The sequence below is a fragment of the Octopus sinensis genome, linkage group LG6 (genome assembly GCF_006345805.1).
Source record: "Octopus sinensis linkage group LG6, ASM634580v1, whole genome shotgun sequence".
NCBI classification, from domain to species: Eukaryota; Metazoa; Mollusca; class Cephalopoda; order Octopoda; family Octopodidae; genus Octopus; species Octopus sinensis.
In genome coordinates this window covers 118988215-118995988 of record NC_043002.1, presented here as the reverse complement: position 1 = coordinate 118995988, position 7774 = coordinate 118988215, and positions in this window count along the sequence as shown.

Here is a 7774-nt window from a genome sequence, read left to right as displayed (position 1 = left end):
TCAAAGAGAAGGGAGGAAAATTTTGAGAAATTAAGAATTAAGCTCTGAAGTTAATTTACATGCTTATAGAAAGAATGGTTTGAGCTTTGTTTGCAGACAAGAGACATCTATATCAGTTAGTCAGATTTTGCAGTTTCAGCATAGTTTATCCAGCATTGCAGATCATTTGATGGATGGAGTTATACCGTTACTCTTTACTCTTTTACTCTTTTACTTTTTTACTTGTTTCAGTCATTTGACTGCGGCCATGCTGGAGCACCGCCTTTAATCGAGCAACTTGACCCCGGGACTTATTCTTTTGTAAGCCCAGTACTTATTCTATCGGTCTCTTTTGCCGAACCGCTAAGTGACGGGGACGTAAACAAACCAGCATCGGTTGTCAAGCAATGCCAGGGGGAAAAACACAGACACACAAACATATACACACATACATATACATATATATACATATATACGAACCCGGAACCATGTGGTTAGTTAGCAAGCTACTTACCACACAGCCACTCCTGCGCCTATATATATGGATAATACCATACAAAATTCTGGTGCCTTTAACTTAAGTACTATATTCATGTTGACATGACCGAAATGGGCCTGTGGTACTTAATAGTTGCAAGTGAGGATGCTTTGGTGTGCTGATATACCTTGGCTTGTTCACAGGCGATGCATTCTTGGTCCATTCCCCAATTTGCTTGGCCATACCATACTAGATACATTTGCTTGATAGCAGGCACCATGTGGCTCTAGTACCTGGGTGGGACAGTCCGTAAATGATGTCAAAAAACCTTCTTGCACCAGGCTAATGAGATGATCAGTTGTGGCTTCCCAGTAGATATGCCATGCAGTAGGATTGTGCTATTGGAGCCAAAGTGCATATCCTGCAAGGAAATTTACATGATAGCAGTGCAATAGGCTCTGATCTTGTCATCTGTCTGTTGGACTGCAGCCATTGCCTCATAATCCAGGCCTTCCATTATTGGAGCTAGGCAGGGGCACAAAACAGTGCATTGGTGACTGGGTTGCCTTTTCCAGTTATGTGTTGGATGTCTGTGGTGTACTCAGACATAGCTAGTAGCTGTCATTGCTGGCATGCAGACCAAGGCTCCGAGAGCTTGCTCATAACAAAGGTGAGTGGTTTGTGGTCTGTGAACACTGTAAACGTGCAACCTCCAAGAAAATAGTGAAAGTGGCAGACTCCTAAATGGATAACCAGCAGTTCCCTGTCAAAAGCACTGTATTTCTGTTCAAGAGGTCATAGTTGTCAACTGAAGAAGGCAAGTGGTCACCACTGACCATTGATGTGTTGTTTCAAAACACTCCCAATGGCTGTGTGAAAGGCATCAACAGTGAGTGTAGTCCAAGCTGACATATGCGGATGGGACGGCATGATTGGCTTGTGTTGTGGATTTGTGGCTGAGGTCATTGCACCATCCTACTCCACCTGTTTTTTGAACCATCTTTTGACAGTGTATAGGAGTCTCATCACTCTTGCTGCAGAAGGGATGAAGCGATGGTAAAAGTATGCCATACCCAGAAATTAGTGTAGAGCCTTGCTTGTGGTGGGGCATGGAAAGGATAAGATAGCTTTCACATTTGCTGGCAGGTGTGTAGCACAAGCACCTGTGATTCGATGTCCCAGGAAGTTGATTTCTGTAACACCAAAATCACATTTGGTGGGGTTGATTACTAGGCCACACTGTTCCAGTCTATCAAAAAGAATCACTAGATGCTTCCTGTGTAGCTCCACATTTTGGCTTGCAATAAGGAAATCATCTAAAATCAAGACTCCGGCACTTGAATCTCTTGATACCCAATACGTTAAAATCAGAAACTCAGTTTCTGAATGCATAAGGAAGACACACACACACACACACATGCACGCATGCACACACACACACATTAAAACTCCCTTTTATATACTCTTACTCTTTTACTTGTTTCAGTCATTTGACTGTGGCCATGCTGGAGCACCGCCTTTAGTTGAGCAAATCGACCCCGGGACTTATTCTTTTGTAAGCCCAGTACTTATTCTATCGGGCTCTTTTGCCGAACCGCTAAGTGACGGGGACGTAAACACACCAGCATTGGTTGTCAAGCAATGCTAGGGGGACAAACACAGACACACAAACACACACACACACATACATATATATATATATACATATATACGACAGGCTTCTTTCAGTTTCCGTCTACCAAATCCACTCATAAGGCATTGGTCGGCCCGGGGCTATAGCAGAAGACACTTGCCCAAGATCCCACGCAGTGGGACTGAACCCGGAACCATGTGGTTGGTAAGCAAGCTACTTACCACACAGCCACTCCTGCGCCTATATATATAGATAAATATAAGTAATTATTTGGACCTTGGGTATATGATTAGTTGTATGCTGATTAAAGCACTTTCACCATTTAGACTACCTGATGCCATCCCCAGTTATGACATAAGGGTCACTGGATCTATGTCAGGAATTCCACAGTGTTCATTGAATTTATAATGAATCAGGGAAATCGAAAATGGAATTAGCAAGGTTCTTTATTCAATACAGTTAATGTTTCAACCAATCTTGCATCTGTCCCTTGTGGGTGGGATATTGTACAACTGGTTGTGTTGCATCTGCCAGTGCAGAACGCATCTCATCAGGTGTCTCATCTACTGACAACCACAACATGTCAAACGAAACTGAGTATATTTAGTGGAGTGTCTTATTTAAAACGAGACACCCAACAAGATGCATTCTGCACGGGTGGATGCAACATAATTAGCTGTACAATATCTCACCCACAAGGGACAAATGCAGGATGGGTCGAAATGATCATTGTATTGAATAAAGATTCTAGCTAACTCTATTCTCCGTTTCCCTCATTCCTTATATATATATATATGGATAATACCATACAAAATTCTGGTGCCTTTGACTTAAGTACCATATTCATCTGAATCTAAATTTTGCTGATATATATATATATAATGTTATTATTAAAGCTGCAAAAACATCCCACACTACACTAGTGTGTTGTTCTTTAATTTCTGGTCAACCTTGACTGAGTAGCCTTAATATGAAAGTCTTACTACAATGGCTATGACATCTTTTGGTTTCAAACGGTTAATTGAGAGCTACATTTTCCAATGTCTCTTTCTCTTATTAACATGAGAGAGCATGTTTTATTTGCTCTTTCTAGTAGGTCATGTAACCAATCTGACTGGCAAACTATGTAGAGGCTCCCTCTCCTGTAGAGTTGGATGTTACCAGAATAGAAATCAAATCATATGATATCAGTCTTAGACTGACAGTTTGTCATTGTTCTGATATACTCAACTTTGGCTCTTCACCAATAAAATAACTTACCTATACCCTCCTCTCTTAGCCACTGGTAATTTATCTCTTAACTATCTATACACTATCAACATTGTACATCCGTCACATAATACTGATCTATGAAATCTAAGCATTTTTCAAGGGGGTCACCAAAGTGGAGATTGTGTGGCATTTGTGGGGAAGAAGGAGCCTCTTGGGATTAACTTAAGTCTCTGTTAACTATTTTGTTACAATATTTCTCCTGAAATACACCACCTTTATTTGAATTAATTTTGAAAATAATTTAGGATTTAATAAAATTTCTATTATTATTAAGCAGATGTTTTGGAACAAAAATTAAATGAAATTCTGATGGAAGGTTTTAATTTAGATCTCTTTGAAACTGAGAATTTGTATCATATAACCAATGCCAGTCTCAGGCAGGTTAGTAGGAAAAGGGTTGACCCTTTTGATATCAAAAGTTATGGAAACAAGGAAAGATAATTCTAGTCTTCCTTTTCTTTCATATACAGGGTAGTGCATGAAAAAGTAGCATAAGTGTAAATAGAAAAAAAGATTTACCCACATGAAAAACCACCCAGCCTTTTGTTTGCAAGTGTCATTGTGTTATTTTGATCATTTTTACTGCTATTTGGAAGCCATGAGCAGTAATTTACTTGTTTTGCTCTTATTGTCCCTTTAAAATGATATGGCTTCAACTTTAGACTTTTCAACACCTGTTGGCATGACCTCCTACATACGTGAGACTATTGCACCAATTTATGAGTTGATTTCTTTGGACTTCAAGTAAACCTGTGGTGAATATCTTGACTAAGTTTCAGGATTTAAACTGTAGGGTTTCTTTGTTTTGGGGCATTGGGAACTGACCTCACGGTGCATCACTTCCTGACCAATAGTTGCATCATACTCTTTGCTGGTATGACATTACTCAAAAACTCAACTTCAAAAATTTCACTTGTTCGCTTAACAGAACCTGTTCTCGCACATACTTCCACAATCTCCACTTCTACCATTACTGAGTACATCATCTTGTAGAAAAGGCTAGAGATGCTCACTCAGTGAAATTTTTCTTACAATCATGAGTCCAACACCCTAACCACTAAGTCATGTGCCTCCACTTTTATTTTGGTGGTTGTGGAGTTGTATACATAGAGTGAATCAAAAGTCCCTTTAGCATCAATATAAACTAGTTAACAACGAAGGTCAGTAGAGGTTGTTTTTCATGTCAGTACCCATGTGTTTTTCTCCCAGCTCTCCATTTCTGTCTCTTCCTTTCACCTTTTCCTCTTCTCTGGACTTTATTCTCTGATGAGGGGCTATGCCTGAAGCATCATGTTTTTACTTTTAATTTTCCCTCTAAAACTTTCATCAAGTATCAAGCTAATAATATTCACTTTGAATGTCTATGACTTTTGTTGTTTTTGTTTTTGAATTCATCATTTCATTATCAGTTTGTCAGTTGAGGTTCGTTAAGCTTATAAATGAGTATCTTGTCTCCACTTTCTCCATCTCTCCTTCACACCTTCCAGCTTCTCATGACAGCCTTCACCACCCACCTGTCAACTGCATTTATTATGCACTCACCTCACTGTTAACTGTCACAAGTGTGGAGGCGCAATGACCCAGTGGTTAGGGCAGCGGACTCGCAGTCGTAGGATTGCGGTTTCGATTCCCAGACCGGGCGTTGTGAGTGTTTATTGAGCGAAAACACCGAAAGCTGCACGAGGCTCCGGCAGGGGATGGTGGTGATCCCTGCTGTACTCTTTCACCACAACTTTCTCTCACTCTTACTTCCTGTTTCTGTTGTACCTGTATTTCAAGGGGCCGGCCTTGTCACTCTCTGTGTTATGCTGAATATCCCCGAGAACTGCGTTAAGGGTACATGTGTCTGTGGAGTGCTCAGCCACTTACACGTTAATTTCACGTGCAGGCTGTTCCGTTGATTGGATTAACCGGAACCCTCGTCGTCGTAACTGACGGAGTGCTTCCACACAACTGTCACAAGTCAGGGATTCCAGGATACTGGTCAACTGTGTTGATGTTTACATTGCCACCTGCCCCCTGACCAGCCGGTCAGTTGATCTAGGTATGCAGAGACAATTAAACAGAATTACTGTTTTGTTGTCCCATAATTAGTACAATGATTATTTTATGATAACACTTTCCAAAAATATAAAAAATAATGATGATGATCATCATCATCACCATTTAACATCTGTTGTCCATGTTGGCATGGGTTGGACAGTTTGACTAAGCTGGCATGCTGGAAGGCCGTACCAGACTCCAGTTTGATTTGGCATGGTTTTTTTACAGCTGGATGCCCTTCCTAATGCCAACCATTCTGAGAGTGTAATGGGTGTTTTTAATATATTAAAATTTTATTGAAAACAAAATGGCAAATTTTATATATTAAAAATATATAAAAATACAATTACAAAACAATAAAAATAATAACTTTCTATATATACATTTTATATTCTTAATCACCTTACTCTTTTACTTGTTTCAGTCATTTGACTGCGGCCATGCTGGAGCACTGCCTTTAGTCGAGCAAATCGACCCCGGGACTTATTCTTTGTAAGCCCAGTACTTATTCTATCGGTCTCTTTTTGCCGAACCGCTAAGTGACAGGGACTTAAACACACCAGCATCGATTGTCAAGCAAACACAGACACACAAACACACACGCATACATATATATATATACATATATACGACAAGCTTCTTTCAGTTTCCGTCTACCAAATCCACACACAAGGCATTGGTCGGCCCGGGGCTATAGCAGAAGACACTTGCCCAAGATGCCACGCAGTGGGACTGAACCCGGAACCATGTGGTTGGTTAGCAAGCTACTTACCACACAGCCACTCCTGCGCCTATGAATTTCATTTCATTAACATGTTTGTGTTTAGTAGTGCAATTTTCTGTGTGTTGTGTATATCTGTAAGTTCTGGAATTATTATTATTGTTATTGTTATTATTATCATTATCATAATTTTGGAGGTTGTTTGGTAAGACGCTTGCTTCCCAACCACATGGTTCTAGGTTCAGTCTTGTGGTGTGGCATCTTAGACAAGTGTCTTCTACTATAACCTTAGGCTGACTACTACTACTACTACTACTACTGCTACTGTTGCTGCTGCTGCTACCGCCGCCGCTGTTGCCTTTACTTCAGTTACTATAATTATTATTAGCATATAAGTTCTGTGTCTTTGGTTTGCATCAGATAATTGGTGCAATTTGGATACAGAAACCGATTCCGTTGAAAATTATAACCAAGATAATATGAACACCAATTCATAAATAATTGCCATTTATCTTTAAATGAAAGGATATTCCATTAACAAATAGTGCTGAAAGTATGAAATAGGTATTAATAAGGTATGTTCCAAACGAAATTAAAGAAAAAAGAAATATTAAGTTAATGTATTTCTAATTAAAATAGGAATGTTACGTGACTATATATTTAAATGCAATTCTATACATTCTATAGATTGAGTATGAACATGAACATTGATGGACAATGGATAAAGTAGATATAAATAAAAATGAGAGAAGTCAGTGTCAGTGTTACATGGGATTTGAACTTGAAAAAGATCTTTTACATCTAATATTTATTATTATTATTATTATCATCGTTTAACGTCCGCTTTCCATGCTAGCATGGGTTGGACGGTTCAACTGGGGTCTGGGAAGCCCGAAGGCTGCTCCAGGCCAGTCAGATCTGACAGTGTTTCTACAGCTGGATGCCCTTCCTAACGCCAACCACTCCGTGAGTGTAGTGGGTGCTTTTTATGTGCCACCGACACAGGTGCCAGACGAGGCTGGCGAACGGCCACGCTCGGATGGTGTTTTTTTACGTGCCACCGGCACGGAGGCCAGGCGAGGCTGAAACATATTGAATATATACTTTTTACTAAATATCCAGTAACCTAAACTGTAGATAACAAATGAAATATATCCTTTCTCTCAAATGTCCGCAGTTATATCTAATATCTTTCATCTTTTATTTCTTTCAGTTATTAGACTGTGACCATGCCAGGGCATTGCCTTGAAGAATTTTTAATTGATGATTCAACCCCAGTAGTTATATTTTTTAAAGCCTGGTACTTATTCTATTGGTCTCATATGCTGAACTGCTAAGTTACAGAGACCAGCACTGGTTGCCAATCAGTGGAAGGTGGAAAACAAACACAGACACATGATGGGCTTCTTTCAGTTTCCATCTACCAAATCCACTCATAAGACTTTGGTTGTCTCAAGGCTATACTAGAAGACACTTGCCTCAAAGGCCTTGCAGTGAGACTGAACCCAGAAACAAACTTCTCACCACACATCCATGCCTGCATCTCACCACATAGCTGTGCCTGAGCCAAGCGTCTTCCCACAAATATGCCCTCTCTGCTATATCTTCACAATTATATCAAATATACAGAAATATATTTCAATCACGT